Source organism: Ascaphus truei, chromosome 4, assembly GCF_040206685.1.
Source record: "Ascaphus truei isolate aAscTru1 chromosome 4, aAscTru1.hap1, whole genome shotgun sequence".
NCBI lineage: Eukaryota > Metazoa > Chordata > Amphibia > Anura > Ascaphidae > Ascaphus > Ascaphus truei.
In genome coordinates, this window is record NC_134486.1 from 136,370,211 (window position 1) to 136,389,301 (window position 19,091).

The following is a 19,091-nucleotide window of genomic DNA, read 5'->3' on the forward strand; positions in this document are numbered from 1 at the left end:
AAGACGGAGTTATTCCTGACCAGGTTGTCAGGGTCTGTAGCAGAGCTGAGAGAGGAGAGGGAGGAGCTTAAAGTGGACTCAAAGTCAGGATAGTGAATAGAGCGCAGGTTTCTGCAGAACCGGGGGGTAGATGGAGGTGGAGAAGGGGAGAAGCGAGATGGGAGAATGAGATGAGTTTATGGTCAGAGAGAGGAAAAGGGGAAATGCAGAAATTGGAGAGAGAGAAGTTTTTAGTGAAAACCAGGTCTAAGTAGTGGCCATCCTTGTGGGTGCTGGCTGCAGTCCACTGTTGAAGGCCAAAAGAAGAGGTTAGAGAAAGAATGCGGGAAGCCCAAGGGAGAGAGGGGTCATCAATGTGACAATTGAAGTCCCCAAGTAGAAGAACAGGGGAGTCTGAGGAGAGAAAGAAAGAGAGCCAGGATTCAAAGTGAGAGAGAAAGGCAGAAGGGGGATGAGTAGAGGTAGGTGGGCGATTTATGACCGCCACATGGACAGCGAGAGGAGAGAAGATCTGGACAGTGTGAGCCTCAAAGGAGGGAAAAGCAAGATATGGAGGAATAGGAAGGGTTCGGTAACGGCAGAGGGGGGAGAGCAGGAGCCCCACGCCTCCACCCCTGCCATCAGTGCACGGAGTATGGGAGAAGGAAAGGCCACCATAGGAGAGGGCTGGTTCCAGAGCAGTGTCAGACTGAGTGAGCCAGGTCTCAGTTATAGCAAATAGGAGCAGAGAGTGTGAGAGAAAAAAGTCATGTACAGAGAGGAACTTGTTAGAAAGGGAGTGAGCATTCCAAAGGGCACAGGAGAAAGGGAGAGGGGAGGGTGGCAGGGGATGGGTATGAGTTTGGAGGGGTTGACACCAGAAGGAGTAGAGGTTGCAATTGGCAGGCGAGGACGAGCACATGTATTAATAAGGCAGGGACCAGGATTGTGAGAGATATCCCCAGAAGCAAGGAGGAGAAGCATGGATAGAAAAAGAATGTGTGAGGATGATTTGTAGGGGTGTGTTTTAGTGCAGAGGATATAGCTGTGTGGTGTCAGAGGACGCAGGTAAGAAAGGAGTTAATGTGAACTGAGAAGTGGTGAAGGAAGGAGAGATGGAGATATATGAATAGAGTAAGAGACATGCTGAGGCTGGTAAAAAGAAGTGCATTAGTTGAGAAGTGAAGTCACAGCAAATATAAATGGTAAAGGCAGCATCATAGCAGTAATGATGCAATCTGGTATAGATGATTTCCTCCTTTCCAGCGTAGTTCAAATGCAGGAATCAGGGCCAGTTGGGGTGTTCACTTCGTCTTCACTTCTTTTGAACTTCCTTTTAAACTTCAGTTGTTCAGTAGAGTTGTTCAGTAGTCCTCCCACTTATAATGTGCCACTTGGATATGTGCTGCAGGCAGACTAGCTATTCTAACACAGTTTATATGGGCCTAAAAAGTCACCTGACAGTGTGGTTCTGTCTGCTTAATTAGCACATCTGAGGCACATTCAAACAGATGGTTTTCTACACAGGGTGTTCCCTGCCTAGATGTCAAATCTTAATTCAATTAACAGTTGAAGCAGACAGGATTCAGATATGGGATATTACCTAAGATTGCTTCAGTTGCATATACTGACATACACACAGCATAGTGTTGAAGCAGACAGGATTCAGATATCGGATATTACCTAAGATTGTTTCAGTTGCATATACTGACATACACACAGCAAAGAGTTGAAGCAGACAGGATTCAGATATGGGATATTACCTAAGATTGTTTCAGTTGAACTGTTACCCGGATCAGACACAATAGAGAGTGGAACTCCATTAATACAAAATATTTCTTTGATATAAAGATCTGCCAAGGTGGCAGATTTAGGAAGACCCTTGAGAGGAATGAAATCGGCCTGTTTGGAAAACCTATCAACAATAACGAGAATAGTATTCATCCCACGAGCACAGGAAGCTTGACAATAAAGTCCATTGAGCGGTAGGTCCACGGTCGGTCCAGAATGGGTAAGGGACGAAGCAGACCAGACGGCTTGTTGCGGGAGTACTTATTTCAAGCACAGATGGAACAGGAGTTGATTAATTCCTTGATATCCTTAAACATATTAGGCCACCAAAAGGTGTGCCTGATCAAATTGGAAGTCCTCTTTGTACATGGGTGACCAGCAGACTTAGAGGAATGACCCCACTCAATGATCGTCTGCTGACATTGAGGTGCAGCATACAAACAACCCTTCAGCACTCCATACCCTCAGGGATGAGCGTCTGCGTCTCCAAGATTTTGTCCAGTATATCAAAAGAGTTAGCCGAAATGACATATTTGGCGGGAAGAATGGTCTCAGGAAAGTCTTCTGATTTGTCTTCACTGACGAATTGATGGGATAAGGCATCAGCTTTTAGATTCTTAGTACCAGGCATGTAGGAAATTATATAGTTGAATCTGGAAAAGAACAATGCCCAGCAAGCATGACAGAAGCCGAGGCGACGGGCAACTTTGATATATAATACATTTTAATGGTCCGTAAGAATTGAAATAGGGTTTTCAGTACCCTCCAGGAGGTGTCTCCACTCTTGCAGAGCAAGTTTGATGGCCAAGATTTCCCTGTTGCCAACATCATAGTTTTGTTTTGCAGAGGAGGAGAATTTTTTTTGAGGGGAAACCGCAAAGGTGTACTGCACCGACACACTTTATTCGAGCAAATACCCAGTATGTACCTGGCAGATACCTGGAATGCGCCACTCCTCACCTCTGACAAGCCCCGTTGCCTTTGCCTTCCCAGCCTGGGTTCATGCCTGGCTGATGGGCGGCTGATCTGTTAAATGATAATGATTACGATTTAATAGGCTGCAATGCTTCGCGTGTCTACCAGATGTCATAAATTCATGTATTGTAATGCAGTATATATATATATACTGTGCAGTATTGCAGCCAGCGGGAATAAAATGCTTCAATCCCTGCTTGGAAAATAACTCAATGCACTCGGGCAGAAAACAGTCACAAACCTCAATACACCCGGGTATACCCGAATTCGTGGGACTAGCCAAGCTCGAATAAAGTGTGTCGCCAGTGTACAGTAGCTTATCCTGAGTACGGCTCCTGCTCCAATATCCGAGGCATCTACCTCCAATGTGAAATGAAGTTTAGGGTCTGGATGTAATGCTTGTGCTGCCCACAAACCAGACAAGACCTCTGTACTGAGGTGGGAAGGGAGTACACCACACACACCCACAGCAGCATAGGCATGCCTGGAGGGTGGTTTGTAACATTGCTGGGTCTGGGCTGGAGATAGAGGGTTAGTTAGTATACTTGCCATCTCCTGGATATGAGAATGTATAATTGTGGAAGTCCGTAAGCCGAGGTCTGGGATTAGAGAGAGCTGCATAGCCGGTATCCGTGGAGCCAAGTTCAGGGGTTAGAGAGGTACACATAGTCGAGGGTATGCCGAGGTCGAGATCATGAGAGGGTTCACAAATAGGCCGGGTCAATAACAAAGCGATGTCTGCAAGACAAACGAAAGAGCAAAGTACAAGACACTGGACAGCACTAGGCTAAAAGAGGTTATGCTGAGCACTGACTGAATGCAGGAACAGGATATTTAAAGGAACAGAAAACCAATAGCAGTGGGGGGCGGAGCGGAGGCTCGGGTCAGCGGAGACTGGGGGGGGATTAGTGCTTGACACGCATCTGGGGATCGTTGCGCGACATCACACATGCACACCGCGTGCTAGGGAGGCGCGATGCATCAGAGGAGGTGGAGTCAAGCTCTGTGGCAGCAGCAGAAGAGGAGCGGTACGCGCGTGCTCTGTAACTGGAGAGGGGGTGCGCGCACGGGCTGAGAGGGGAGTGGACGCAGCGGCAGCTGCAGTACTTTCAGGAGGTAAGGAGGGAACACGCCGCAAGGGACGTGTTCCCCAATTCATTACAGTACCCCCCCCCCCCCCTTCGTAGGTTCTTTGGGAAGCGAGACCCATCGTATGGCCTTTTTATCCTTCCAATCTATAAGCGGATTGTTACGTTGCAGCCAAGGTAGGCCCAAGATCACCTGCACAGAAAGGGAATGGATTATGTCCAGGGAAATCTCTTCCATATGACCATCCTCCGTGGAGAGTGACAGAGGAGGTGTCTCCAAAGAAATGAAGGCTGGCTGGGCAGGACATCCATCAATGGCCTCAGGACCGACAGGTATCGACTTCTCTACCAGAGGGATGTTGTTTGGTAGCAAAATCCTGATCCACAACATTTCTCCCAGACCCGGAGTCAATAAATGCATAGGCAGGTATACGGAAGTTAGAACCTTGGAGGAAGATAGGGAGCAAAATCCTTTCAGGCAGGTTCTCTTTAGTAGAGAGGAGAGAAGAAATAGTACCCAATAAGATCCCCTCATACCTCATTGGGCACTGGCATTTCCCGGCTTCGTGGGGCAGCGGTGCAATTGATGCCTGTAGGACCTGCAGTAGAAACATAAACCCTCATTCCTCCGGTGTTGTCTCTCAGAGAAAGAGAGTTGGTGACTTCCCAACTGCAAAGGTTCCGGAGCCTCCAGGGCCGGGAGAGAAGTGACAGGATCCCTGTGAGGAAGGGACATAGAAGTAAGAGAGCGAGAATGATGGCGTTCGACCCGCCTCTCTTGGATGCCCTGATACATAGTGCAATGAGATTCTCAAGCACTGGGGGTCTTTCCTGGGCAGCTAGCTCATTCTTTAAAGACCCAGAGAGCCCCTGCCAGAAGGCGACGGACAAGGCCTCATTGTTACAACCTGTCCGCGGCGATTGTCCGGAACTCCAGTGCATATTTTGACACTGACGTGTGACCCTGCGAAATATGGAATAAAGAAGAAGCAGCAGTAATTTTACGGCCAGGCGTATCAAAAACTTGTTGGAATTCTTTCTTGAAACTTGCAAAATTCTGAGTAAGCTCAGGCCTTAATTCCCAAATGGGGGATGCCCACACCAGGGCGTCTGATGCCCTATCTCTGATGCATCGGTTTGCACGATAAAAGGCCTATCGAAGTCTGGGCTTCTCAGGATGGGGCCCTCTGATAGACACCTTTTTACCTCCTCAAAGGCTCTCTGGCACTCCCTTAACCATACCACTTCATTATACACATAGTTGACAAGTGACAGCGGGCCTGCTACACCTGTAGTTGACAGCTGATGAAGCTGGAAATCTTTTAGGTACATGCAAGCTTGCTTGTATCTGTATGTGAAATCAGGCTCAGGCTGGAAGTTTTGCAGGTATCCTGGCGGGGACAGATAACAAGGGTTACCTGTCACAGTGTTTTCACTGATGGTCAGACCGTTATTGTAAGCCGGTGCTGGCGCCGGTGCAGGCGCTATTACATTGCAGGCCTGGGATTGACGATTCTAATTTTCATTAAATCTGACCTTTCTCCTATTTGAAATCTCCATGATCAAAGATACTGGAAAAATCTGGCACCACACACCAATACCCTCCTCTAACTGTGTGCAGGGGCAATACGAAAAAACCACATATCGCTACTTAACTTTTTCCTTATTGCACGCTTCCACACACGAGCATCAGGTGAAAATTTGTAAAAGTCATAATTTGAGATAAAAAATGATAAATTTAACCAACTGTGGCCATTTTATCAGCTGCGACATTAATTGCAGAAAAAATTATATATGAATAGGTACAGTCGGGTCTTTTGCACACATACTGCGGTGTACTGGAACTCATTGCTTTCCGTCCGGCAATAGTGCTATAGTAGTGTTATGACCTGCTAATGGTCATCCCTTGATGTGGCTTCCAGGCTTAGAATGCTTTGGCAAAAGGGTTTATCTAAATGACCCTTTTCAAGAGAATATATAAATATTTCACTGTGTATTTTTGTCATATTGCATGTAGCATTGGGATTTTCTGTCTTTTGTTGTATATATTTGACCACGCTAGGTAGCACTCCTTTACACACACACACACAGACACACAAAAACACACACACACACACACACACACACACACACACACACACACACACACACACACACACACACACACACACACACACACACACACACACACACACACACACACACACACACAAACACACACACACACACACACACAAACACAAACACACACACACTAACACACACACATATATATACCGTATTTCCTCGATTGTAAGACGCCTTCGATTGTAAGACGCACCATCAATTTGGCCCTTACAATCGTGGAAAATTACTTTTTCACTTACCATGTTTCAGGAGAGGTCCCATGTCAGCGGAGGATGAAGCGGGCGGCAGCGGCAGGCGAGGTCCCACATCTGCAGATGGTTGAAGATGGACAGTGGGTGGGTGTGTGGCAGGACAGGTCCCATGTCTACAGGTTAATGAAGATAAGAAGACAGCGGCGCATGGTGGCGGCAGAAAGAGATCATAATAGCAGGAGAGCTGAGCGGCTGCAGAGCAGCATAGGGGAACGGTTTGGGAGGCGCACTCTGTCACCGGAAGTCAGACACCGGTCAACTTCCGGTGTTAGTGTGCACCTCCCAAGCCGTTCCCCTGGATGTGGGACCTCTCCTGCCACCGCCGCACACTCCGCTGACATGGGACCTCTTTTGAAATATGTTAAAGTGAAAAGAAGGGGCTAGTAATGTAGACACTTTTTTAATACATCGATTCTAAGACGCACCCCGATTTCAGGCATGTGAAAATTGAAAAAAAGGTGCGTCTTAGAATTGAGGAAATAGGGATATATATGCAGGGGTTTTCCTCACAGCAGTGGTGCAGCCGCAGCAACGCAGTAGGAACGAGACAGCACTCAGAGGTAATTTTCAAAAAGATTGTATTGGAGTAGGTGACACAAATGCCAACATTTCGTTACTCACAGGGGGACCTTTCTCAAGGCAGTGAGGACCAAAACGTTGGCATTTGTGCCACCTACTCCAATACAATCTTTTTGAAAATTACCTCTGAGTGCTGTCTCGTTCCTACTGCGTTGCTGCGGCTGCACCACTACTGTGAGGAACCCCCCTGCCTGTTAACTACTGCTAAGGGACATGCACCGACCTTTTACTGCATACACATGAGTGCCAACTACTCTCCATTGACTATATATATATATATATATATATATATATATATATATATATATATATATATATATATATAGAAAGAAGAAAGTTTCCCAACTACAGCACTCTAGCATACACAAGTATCACATTTATTAAACACATCACACAAAACAAATGACAATTAAAATTGTCCACAATGTCCCTGAAACAGAGATTAAGCTGAGAGCTTCACTGATTAATAAGTAAGAAACCTCTAATGTATTATTTGGTCAGCTATACACTAATGCAAAATGCACTAATGTACAGACACTGCCGCCTTTAGTCTCATGCGGCTTTGTCCACGGGTTTTATTTAAACGCGGCGGCGGCGCGCGGCTTTTTTTTTGTTTTCCCGCGCCATTAGCGCTTATCTATTGAAGCGGCCACCGCGTGGGAAAATCCGTTCAAATCGGAGTAAAGTCCCGCATTTATCCCGGCAAGCTTTAGAATAAAGCTGGCGGGATATTACATAAATATGCTGGCTAACTTATGAGTGTGGAGGTATGAAATCAGCCTCCTATCACTCAGACCGGCCGGTCAATTACCATGAGAGGTTAGATGTAACCCTAACTATAAGTAATGACAATCTAAGTCAACATGTAGAAAAAATTGATAATGTGCTCAGATTGAAACAATCAGAGGTAATGAACAATTGTCCACATAGCCAAAAAATAGACAGAGTTGTATTCTCTAATAGTAAAACCTAGAATACTTAGCACAAGTCCAATAGTAAATTCCTTAGTCAGGGATCAGCTGATAGAGATGTAGCTGTGGAAACAGCACCCAAACTGCACGCGCTCCGGCGTAACCGGGAGCGCCACGGGTAACTTCACAGTGGAGAAGAATGACAAGATCAGGGACACTGCGGCACACACAGAAAGATGAGCCCCGATGTGCACGTTTTGCCACCTTCTTCATCCGGATGACGTCAAACGATAATTATGTTGATAATTTTTTACAACCATATGCATCCAAGTTACCATTTTATATTAGGGACACATTGCATGTCATTGGCTCCACCTCCGATGTTATTTGGAAAGACACTTTTTGTTGGTCCACATGTGACGTTTGTTCATTATACACTTGTATTGATCACATTAAGGGTGTGGGTGCTATAGATCACTTTTTAAGTTTAGATCCACATTTACACACATCACAAAGATTATTTAAATTATCATGTATTAAGTTTATTTTAGCACATAATTATTTTTTATTTTATGTCACTTATTATTTACAAATGTGTGGAACGGCCATGGTCACCAGATTCACCCCCTGCTACGCTAACCTCTTCATGGGGTTGTGGGAGAACCTCCATGTTTGGGGTGATGCAGAGCTGTTGGCTGTATGGCCGTTTCCTTGACTATATTATTATTATTATTATTTGGGATGGGGATAGAAACCAACTGGAGATCATTCTGGATTCATTTAACAGCAATGACATGGGTCTAAAATTTACCCATACAATACATCCATTGATAAATCTGATATGAGCATCCAAAGTCGTACACATTTTAAACCAGTGTCTACCAATAGCTATTTGCGATATAGCAGCAACCACTATAAAAAGTGGTTAAATAATGTGCAGAAGAGTCAATTCTTCAGGATACGACTAAATTGTTCCTTAACTACAGATTTCTATGACCAGGGGGAAACTTTAACACATAAGTTCCTTGATAAGGGATACAATAGTGATGTGGTCAAGAAAGCGTTTGAAGAGGCTGGGGGTATTGATAGGAATGTCTTGTTAGTGAAGTCCAGGGCCAAATCCGATACAAATGGATCTAGTTCCCGTGTTGGAACATTCAAGGATAAAACATCACCGTCTACTCCAAAATTCATAACTCAGTACAATCAATTAGCTTATAAAATAAAAGGTGTATTTAATAGACATTGGAGCATCATACAAAATTACCCAATTATTGGACATATGGTACCGAAAAGAGCACCTATCATTTTTAGAAAAGCCAGATGTTTAAAAACCTTAATAGCTCCCAGTAAATTGAAAATGATACAAAATAGACCTTTGGAGAAAAAAAAAAAAAAACATTGAAAGGGAATTTTTCCTGTGGGAGGAGTAGGTGTATTACATGCAGGCATCTGAATAAAATAAATTCATTTACATCCTTTTCAAATGGCACTTCATATGAGGTGAATAGCTATATTGATTGTCTGAGTACATATGTCATATATCTGATATCAATTCAGTGCGGCCTACAATATATAGGCCGCATTTCAAGGAATTTAAGCACTAGGTTCCTTGAACATCGGAGGAATGTGCTACATGGATTTCACTTACATAGTTTGTCAAGTCATTATACCAATACACATGATAAAAATCCTTGTTCTTTGTCCATCATGGGAATTGAATCTATTTAACCATGCTTTTTGGGGGGGTGATAGGGTTAAACAATTATGTGTTAGGGAGACCTATTGTGTGTATGTCCTGGGATATTACACCCTGGTGGCCTTAATGATACTATTGACATTAGTACAGTAGTATAATCATCTGCTTCGTATTAATAATACTATTGACATTAGTACAGTAGTATAATCATCTGCTTTGTACTTTTGAGGGATCATTCTGAAGGTCTGGTTTGAATGAGCTAGTCTTGTTCCCTTTGGAATGTATCTGTCATTAATAATTATTGGGGATCTACAATAAAATCACAAATTAAACATGTATTTATTTAATTTTAACATTACAGTAATGTAGCAGGGGGTCTCCGGAGCTTAACCGCATTAATTTTAAGTCCGGTGACCCCATACTTCCCGAGATTCAGGCACTGTTATGGGGTGATGGTATCCTATGCATGGAAATGTCCAGATCACTTAACGCGAGACATTACAATGCACAGGAGATACCGGCACCCCATAACAGGGCTGTATTTCGGGAAGTAGGGAGTCCCCGGAATTGAAATCAATGCGGTTCCGTGAGTCCTCAGGTGGTCCCTGTGGGTGTCCGGGAGTCCTTGGGTGGTCCACATGGGTCCCCACTGGCCTGCAGTACATTACAATAATTACACTTCCTGAGCCCCCACATAAAACCAATATTTATTTTTATAGACACAAGATTAATACCATAGGCCGGCGGGTTCCCCGGGTTGTCCCCACGGGTGTCTGCAGGCCCCACAGTGCAACCTTGGGTGTACCCATGGGTGTCTGGGGGCCTCCGAGTTGTTCCCTCTAGGCTCCGTGGCCTCCAGGTGCTAACCGCAGGTGCCGTGGGCTCCAATGGGGTCCATGAGTGGTCCCGGCGGGTGTGGGGGCCCCTGGGTCATCCCCATGGGTGTTTTTGGGGCCCTTGGGTAGTTCCCAAAGGTTTCCGTGGGTCCTCAGGTGGTCCCCGTGGGTGTCCGGTGGTTCTTGGGTGGTCCCCGTGGGTCCCCGCTGGCCTGCGGTACCATTCCTGTATTTATAAAAAATAAACATGGCCTACATTTCAAGAAATGCACCTCCCCTCCCCCCACCCCCCTCGAAACACATACAGTACAGTAATGGGCAAAATAACTATTATCCAGATGAGGATAATAGATTTGTTGCCATTATTAAACACAATATTAGCCATGCAGCATAAATAAAGTAAGTAAAAAACGTTCTACTTACCCCTTCCAATGTGAAATGTGTCCATGTTACCTTACTGCAGGTTACTGTCCTCCGTTGCCAGAAAGCATACATAGCAAAATACAATCTAATGGCCCCTAGCCCTTAATCACCTTATTAAGGGGTTAACTGACCCTGACAAGCTAACCACCCGGGAGGCCTAATCACCCACCCACCCACTATATCCACCCGTACCCATTGATTGTTATACAGATGCAGCTGACGTTATTTTAAGGCATCACGGCGCCGTTTTATTGTGCGCTGCTTTACTCCATGCAGCATGAACGTGGCCAATCGCCCCAGACACATATGTTTATTGCGTTTGCTTTGTTTGAATGTCATGGATTGTATGCAATTAAATGCAATGAAATTAATGAATTGTAATGTGTACATTAATGTGCTACTGTGCTATAGTGTCAATTTCATGTGTTTAAAAGTCAGAATACTAAAATGACATTTTATGCACTCGCCAGCACTCGCGTCTTAAGGCGCTATGGTTGGAAGTAATCCTGCGCTATCACATGGGTATTCCGAGGTATAAACCATGTGATTTCGTAAAATGACGGCCGCTGCATCTGTAGTTGTACATCATACCATATAATATGAGAACGACAAGCTACTGTACTACAGCAGTCAATGGTCACTCTAATACAAAAGCCTGACTATCCAAAATATATAAAAATAAAACTTACAGTATACAACAAGCACCTAAACCCCCAAACTGTAAAATTTAAAGCAATAGGCAATCGATCAATTAAATAAATAAACCACTAGACAACCAATCAATTAAAGAAATAAAACCACTAGCCAATCAATTAAAGAATTCACACCACTAACCAAACAATAAATTCCATATATTAAAACAGTAACCAACACATCAATTAATTAATACATTCACTAGGCAACACATAAATTGCACCATTATCCAACAAATTCCAGTACATCATTAAATAAAAACGCCCAAAAATCTGTAAAAAAATACAAATCAAAACAAGCCATCACAACAGTATACTGTAAAAGCAGTAACAACACATCAATTAATTAATACAGTCACTAGGCAACACATAAATGTAACCATTAGCCAACAAATTACATCATTAAAAAAAACGCTAAACAATCTGTAAACATTACAAATCAAAACAAGCCATCACAATTAAACACAATTTAATCAAAACAATAAACATTCATAGAAAATACAACAGTCAATAGAAGAAATGCATTTGCCAAAAAATGCATTGGCTATTACTGTATTCATCTGTACCCTAAACAGGTACAGATTAATACATTAGCAGTCAATGGGCATTGAAAAACATAATAATAGAAAAATCAAGTCCAAAAACCAGTAAAAATAAAAGTACATATATTCAATATTGATCTTACCTTTAGAAGCGTTGGCCCTACGAATCCCGGGGAATCAGCAAGCTCTCCTCTGGTGATGTCACAAAACACAATCCAACGCCATCCATGGTGCAGATCCGGGCCAGGTAACAAAATTCTTCTTTCTTTCACGTGGTATCACCTTCTTCTTTCTTCATCTGTGACAATTTCTTTCTTTTCTTTATCTTCTTTCTTTATCTTCTTTCTTTATCTTCAACTGTCAATCCAACCCCATGTTAAATCCACGATGTTGACTCGCCGGCTTCTTGATCTCAAATGAGCCGTCACGGCCTTAAATATGGCCTGTGACATCACATTTGATTGGCAAATGGTTCTCATGCCTGTGATTGGCTGTGAGAATCATGTGCCTTTTTTTCCAATGACAGCATTTAAAGGGAATGAAGCCAGTCAATCAGAATGGCTGTGCTTCATTTCCCTTTCCGATGACGACATTAAATCTAAAATGGCTACCCTAATGTGGTACTACAACCAATCAGATTGGGGACATAGTTCCCACAATCTGATTGGATGAAGTACCACATGAGGGCAGCCGGAGGGTAGGGATGTTTGGGGTTCCACAGCCCACCCCACCACATCCACTGCCTCCATCACATCCACTCCCCCCCACATCCACTGCCCCCTTTGCATTCACTGCCCCCAACACATCCACTAGCCCCCCTCTGTGCCATTAGCCTCCAACCGCATTCACTGCCCCTCTGCATCCACTAGACCCCCTCTGCATCCACTAGCTCCCCTCTGCATCCACTGTCCCCTCCACATCCCTAGCCCCCCTCCACATCCACTAACGCCCCTCCACATCCACTAGTACCCCTCTGCACCCACTAGCCACCTCCACATCCACTGCCCCTCAAGTTCCACTAGCCCCCCTCTGCATCCACTAGCCTCCCTCTGCAACCACTGCCCCCCTCCTGACACCATCCCCAAGGTAATTTTGAATTTTATATGCATTGGGGTGGTGAGCGTATTTTGTATATGTTTTTGGGAGGTGGGGGTATTTTGTAAATGTATTGGGGTGGTTGGGGTATTTTGTATATGTATGCACCTGGCTTCTATGGCATACATCCAAGAGTTCTCAAGGAGTTAAGCTCAGTAATAGCCAAACCATTATATTTATTATTCAAGGACGCCATTTCCACAGGCTCAGTACCACAAGCTTGGCATAAAGCAGATGTGGTGCCTATATGTAAAAAGGGAGCTAGATCACAACCGGGGAATTACAGACCTGCAAGCCTGACTTGAATAGTGGGGAAACTACTTGAAGGTTTAATACAGGATAATATTCAGGAATATCTAAAGGAAAACAAAATTATTATTAATAGTCAGCATGGATTTATGAAGGATAGATCTTGCCAAACTAACCTTATTTGTTTCTTTGAGGAGGTAAGTAGGAATTTAGACCAGGATAATGCAGTTGATGTGGTCTACTTAGATTTTGCAAAGGCTTTTGATACGGTTTCACACAAGAGGTTGGTGTACAAAATAAAGAAAATTGGACTCAGTAATAATAGATGCACCTGGATTGAAAACTGCTAAAAGGATAGACAACAGAGGGTTATCATAAATGGAACTTTTTCAGGTTTGGCTAAAGTCGTGAGTGGAGTACCTCAGGGATCGGAACTGGGACCCCTGCTTTTTAACTTGTTTATTAATGACCCCGAGGTTGGCATCGAGAGTAAAGTCTCCATCTTTGCTGATGATACTAACTTGTGTAAGGTAATAGAATCAGAGCACAATGTAATTTCTCTTCAGAAGGACTTCGAGAGACATAAAACATGGGCAGGTAAATGGCAGATGAGGCTTAATACAGATAAATGTAAGGTTATGCATTTGGGATGCAAGAATAAAAAGGGGACTTACAAATTACAGTAAATGGGGATAAATTGGGGGAATCCTTGATGGAGAAGGATTTAGGAGTGCTTGTAGACAGAGGCTAAGCAATAGTGCGCAAAGTCATGCAGTAGCTGCAAAGGCAAACGAGATCTTATCTTGCATTAAACGGACAATGGATGGAAGGGAAGTAAACATTATTATGCCCCTTTAGAAAGCATTAGTAAGACCACACCTTAAATATGGAGTACAATCTTAAGCACTAATTCTAAGAAAAGACATTGTGGAACTAGAGAGAGTGCAGAGAAGAGTCACCAAATTAATAAAGGGGATGGACAATCTAACTTATGAGGACAAGCTAGCTAAATTAGATTTATTTACATTAGTAAAGAGGCGTCTAAGAGGGGATATGATAACTATATACAATATATTCGGGGACAATACAAGGAGCTTTCAAAAGATCTATTCATCCCACAGGCAGTACAAAGGACTCGGGCCATCCCTTAAGATTGGAGGAAAGGAGATTTCACCAGCAATAAAGAAAGGATTCTTTACAGTAAGGGCAGTTAAAATGTGGAATTCATTACCCATGGAGACGGTGATGGCAGATACAATAGATTTGTTCAAAAAAAGGTTTGACATTTTTTTTTAGAAAGGAAAGGAATACGGGGATATATCAAATAAGTAAACATGGGAAGGATGGTGATCCAGGGATTAATCCAATTGCCAATTCTTGGAGTAAGGAAGGAATTTATTTTTCCTCTTAATGGGGTTTTTTGTTTGCCTTCCTCCGGATCAATAAGTAAGTATAGATATAGGATAAAATATCTGCTGTCTATATTTAGCATAGGTTGAACTTGATGGATGTACGTCTTTTTCTACCTTATATTCTATGTAACTATATATGTAACTATGTAACTATGTATTTGGGTGGTGCGGTATTTTGTATATGTAATGGGTAGTGGGGGTATTGTGTATATGTATAGGGGTGGTGGGGGTCTTTTTAAAATGTGGTGGGGGTCTTTTTAAAATGTGGTGTTGGTCTTTTTAAAATGTGGTGGAGGTATTTTTAAAATATATTGCGGCCATCCACCTACGCACGTAGTCACCCAACCACCCACGTCACCCACCCACCCACACATGCAGTCACCCACCCAACCATGCACCCACCCACCCAGGCAGTAAGTCACCCACCCTTTCAGTCACCAAAGGGGCAGTCACCCAGTCACTCACCCACCCAGTCATCCATCCAGGCAGGAAGTCAGACACCCACCCAAGCAGTCAAGGTGCAGTCACCCACCCACACAGGAAGTCACCCACCTACCCAGGCAGTCACCCATTCAGGCAATCATTCACCCACCTAGACAGTCAGTCACCCACCCACCTACCCACCCAGGCAGTCAGTCAGTCAGTCATCCACCCAGACAGTCATTCAGTCAGTCAAGTACCCACCCAGGCAGTCAGTCACCCAGCCTGACAGTCAGTCGGTCACCAAGGCAGTCAGTCACATAGCCAGGTACTCAGTCAGTCAGTCACCCACCCACCCACACAGACAGTCAGTCAGTCACCCACTCAGGAAGTCAGTCACTACCCCAACCACTCAAAGTCACCCACCCAGTCAGTCAGTCACCCAGTCACCCACCCAGTCAGTTAGTCAGTCACCCACCTAGGCAGTCAGACAATTACCCACCCACTCAGTCAGTTAGTCAGTCACCCACCCAGTCAGTCAGCCAGGCAGTCAGTCAGTCACCCACCCACCCAGGCAGTCAGTCACCCTCCAGGCAGGCAGTCAGTCAAAAACAGTCAGTCACCCAGTCATCAACCAAGGCAGTCACCCAACCACCTAGGCAGTCCCCCACCCAGTCACCCAGGCAGTCACCAACCCTGGCAGTCACACACCCTGTCAGTCACCCACCCAGTCAGTCACCAACCCAGTTAGTCAGTCACCCACTTCCATATTAACAATAATAAGAAAACAGTTAGATAAAAGTTGTGCTAAAAAAAAGTCAGTTACCCACCCACTTACCCACCCAGGCAGTCAGTCAGTCACCCACCCAGACAGTCATTCAGTCAGTCAAGCACCCACCCAGGCAGTCAGTCACCCAGCCAGGCAGTCAGTCAGTCACCCACCCAAGCAGTCAGTCAGTCACCCACACAGACAGTCAGTCAGTCACCCACTCAGGCAGTCAGTCCTCCAACCACTCAAAGTCACCCACCCAGTCAGTCAGTCAGACACCTAGTCAGTCAGTCAGCCAGTCACTCACCCAGTCAGTTAGTCACTCACCCACCTCGGCAGTCAGTCAATTACCCACCCACCCACCCACCCAGTCAGTTAGTCTGTCACCCTCCAGGCAGGCAGGCAGGCAGGCAGTCAAAGACAGTCAGTCACCCAGTAACAAGAAAACAGTTAGATAAAAGTTGCGCTAAAAAAATGATCATGGTAGGTGCGCTATCTGCTCCTTTCATTTGTCCTGGGCCCCATGTTTTCTGTTGGAGGCCCTGAGTATGATGAACAATACTAAAAACAATTTTGTGTAAAAGTATATTTTTCTGTGTTTCTTATTGTTTTTTTTCTGTGTTGTATTGTTGTAATGTTGTTTTTTTTTTTTTTTCAACTTAAATTTTTTTTATTTTGAATTGTGTGAGTACATACATGTCATGCATTCATGATAAACATTGGAGGGAAACGTGCCTCCTGCAATTGGAAAACATGCATCATGTGTAGTATCTGTGTACTTTGGACAGACGGGGAGACAGACAGACTAACCGACAAACTACATATAGCTCCCAGCCGGGAGGGGGAAATGGGGGGGGGGAGGGGGGGTGGGAAGGGGTCTCCGACCGAGGTTCCGCTTCTAAACGTGCGACCGCTGGCTCTCTGCAATTAAGAAAACCGATAGTCCGGCGGGCAACCGGTGTACCCCACACTCTCTGTCCATCCATGAACTGTGTGTGCTCTTGGACCGTCGGGGTGTCTTAGGGCCTCTTTAAGGGAGAATGCACTTTACATCTATCAATGCCAAATCGTGGCCCTATCTACCCCCTGTATGTCTGTCTGTGCCAACCATGGTGACCAGACTTTTAGGAAATTTGTGCCAGTGTCATTGACCAGACTCGTCAATTTCTCCATCTGGCAAACTGACCAAATTCGGTTCCTGATCTTTGTGATTATTGGGATTTCATTTTGTTTCCAACGTGCTGCAATCTCCCCCCTCACCGCCGTTGCGAAATGAACCGCCAGTTTGTTTGCTCCCCTGGAGAGACCTTTTTGCGGCCTGTTCAAAAGGAACCGCCATGGGTCGACGGGGGTGGATGTGCCGAGGATCCTATTCAGCCAATCATTAACTGAATCCCAGACCGGCGTAAGTTTGGGGCAAGACCACAGCATGTGGAGCAAGTCTGCTTGTTGTCCGCATTGTCTTGGGCACAATGGGGAGTAGCTGGGCAGAAATTTAGCTAATTTAGTGGGGGTGTGGTACCATCTCATCATAACTTTATATGCATTCTCCCTCAAAGTCGTGCACATTGAGCTTTTTGACGTCGCCGTCACAATTTTTGTCCATTCCTCTACATCAATTTCCTCCCCTAAGTCCTTTTCCCATTTAATCATATACCCCGTCTTGTCCGTCACTGTCTTACTAGAACCGACTACTTCCCCGTACATCTGCGATGTGAGTCCCTCGGTGGATGTCCCCGAACGACAGAGCTTTTCAAAATTCGTCATTGGTATGTGGGGCTGCACTGATTGATAAAACGCTCTGAGCTGGAGGTATCTAAAGAACTCGGCGTTGGGAATTTTTTGGTATTCTTTAAGTAAATCGAATGATTGAACGCCTCGTTTTCCCCCCAGATCTATTAGCCTGTTAATTTTGCTTTTTTTCCAGATAGAGAAGTCTGCGCTGGTCCGGCCCGGAGCAAAGAGTGGGTTATCCCAAAGTGGGGTCATACCTGACGCTTTATGGGTCAGACTGCATCTCATACGTGTGGCCTCCCAGATCGAGATCGAGTTGTTCATGGAGGATAGCGGCAGTTTGGCACTAGTCCGTGCCTTTTTGGGGAGCCAGATTACATGTTCCAGAGCCACAGGGGAGCAGAGCTCCTTTTCTAGGGCGACCCATCTTTTTGAGTCTGGATTCGTGTGCCATTGCACGATTTGGCATAATTGCGCCGCTTTGTAGTAGGACAACAAACAAGGTACCGCCAGCCCTCCTGCTTCCGTTCGTTTACGCATAATTTGTTTTCCCACCCTCGCTTTCTTGCCTCCCCAGATAAATTTATCTATAGCTGATTGAAGTGAGAGGACATCCTTCAATCCTATCGGCACTGGGAGGGTCTGGAATAGGTATAGGATGCGTGGAAGCAGGTTCATCTTAACGCAGTGGATCTTTCCGATCCATGATATATTGTGGGTAGACCATCTTTTGAGGTCCCCTCTCAAAGTCTGTGTCAATTTGGGATAGTTTGCCTGATATAGCATGTCATACGCCTTGGTGACGTTGATCCCCAGGTATCTAATGTTTTTCGGTTGCCAATTAAAATTAAAATTTAAGGCGATCAGCTTCTCCATGTGCGTGGGGAGATTAATATTCATGGCATCAGATTTGGACTGGTTTATTTTGAATCCAGAGATCCTGTTGAATCTCCCCAGCAGGTCAAAAAGATTTGGCAGAGAGGTAAGGGGTCTAGATATAGTCAGGAACACGTCATCCGCATAGAGTGCCAACTTATGCGACTGGTTTCCAATGTCTATACCCGTAATGTCTTTGCTCTCGCGTATGTGGGCGGCTAGTGGCTCCATACACAACGCAAAGAGGAGGGGGGAGAGCGGGCAGCCCTGTCGTGTTCCGCTCTTAATTTGGAAGGGGTCCGAGACGAACCCCTGGTGGGTAACCCTTGCCAACGGATTCTCGTAAAGGGCGAAAATTGCTGTTGTTAGTTTCTCTCCCATCCCAAACGCTCCAAGCGTGGCCTCAAGGTATGGCCAGTCTATCCTATCAAATGCTTTTTCTGCATCCAGACTGAGCGCCATAACTGGTATTGATCTGGCATTAGCTATTTCTAACAGATCAATGATTCGTCGAGTATTGTCTGAAGACTGTCGACCCGGGACAAACCCGACTTGATCTGGGTGCACCAGTCTGGGTAGGATGAGACCCAATCTATTGGCCAGGAGTTTGGCATAAATTTTAATGTCCGAATTAATCAGGGAT

General features: G+C 44.9%; 1 long non-coding RNA gene across 1 annotated transcript; it reads left to right on the plus strand.

Moving 5' to 3' along the window:
- Positions 1–17,531: 17,531 nt before the first annotated feature.
- On the plus strand, positions 17,532–18,502 carry LOC142493113 (uncharacterized). Its single transcript, XR_012800983.1, has 2 exons — positions 17,532–17,607; positions 17,766–18,502. It is a non-coding gene; the product is annotated as an uncharacterized LOC142493113 (long non-coding RNA).
- The last annotated feature ends 589 nt before the right edge of the window (positions 18,503–19,091 follow it).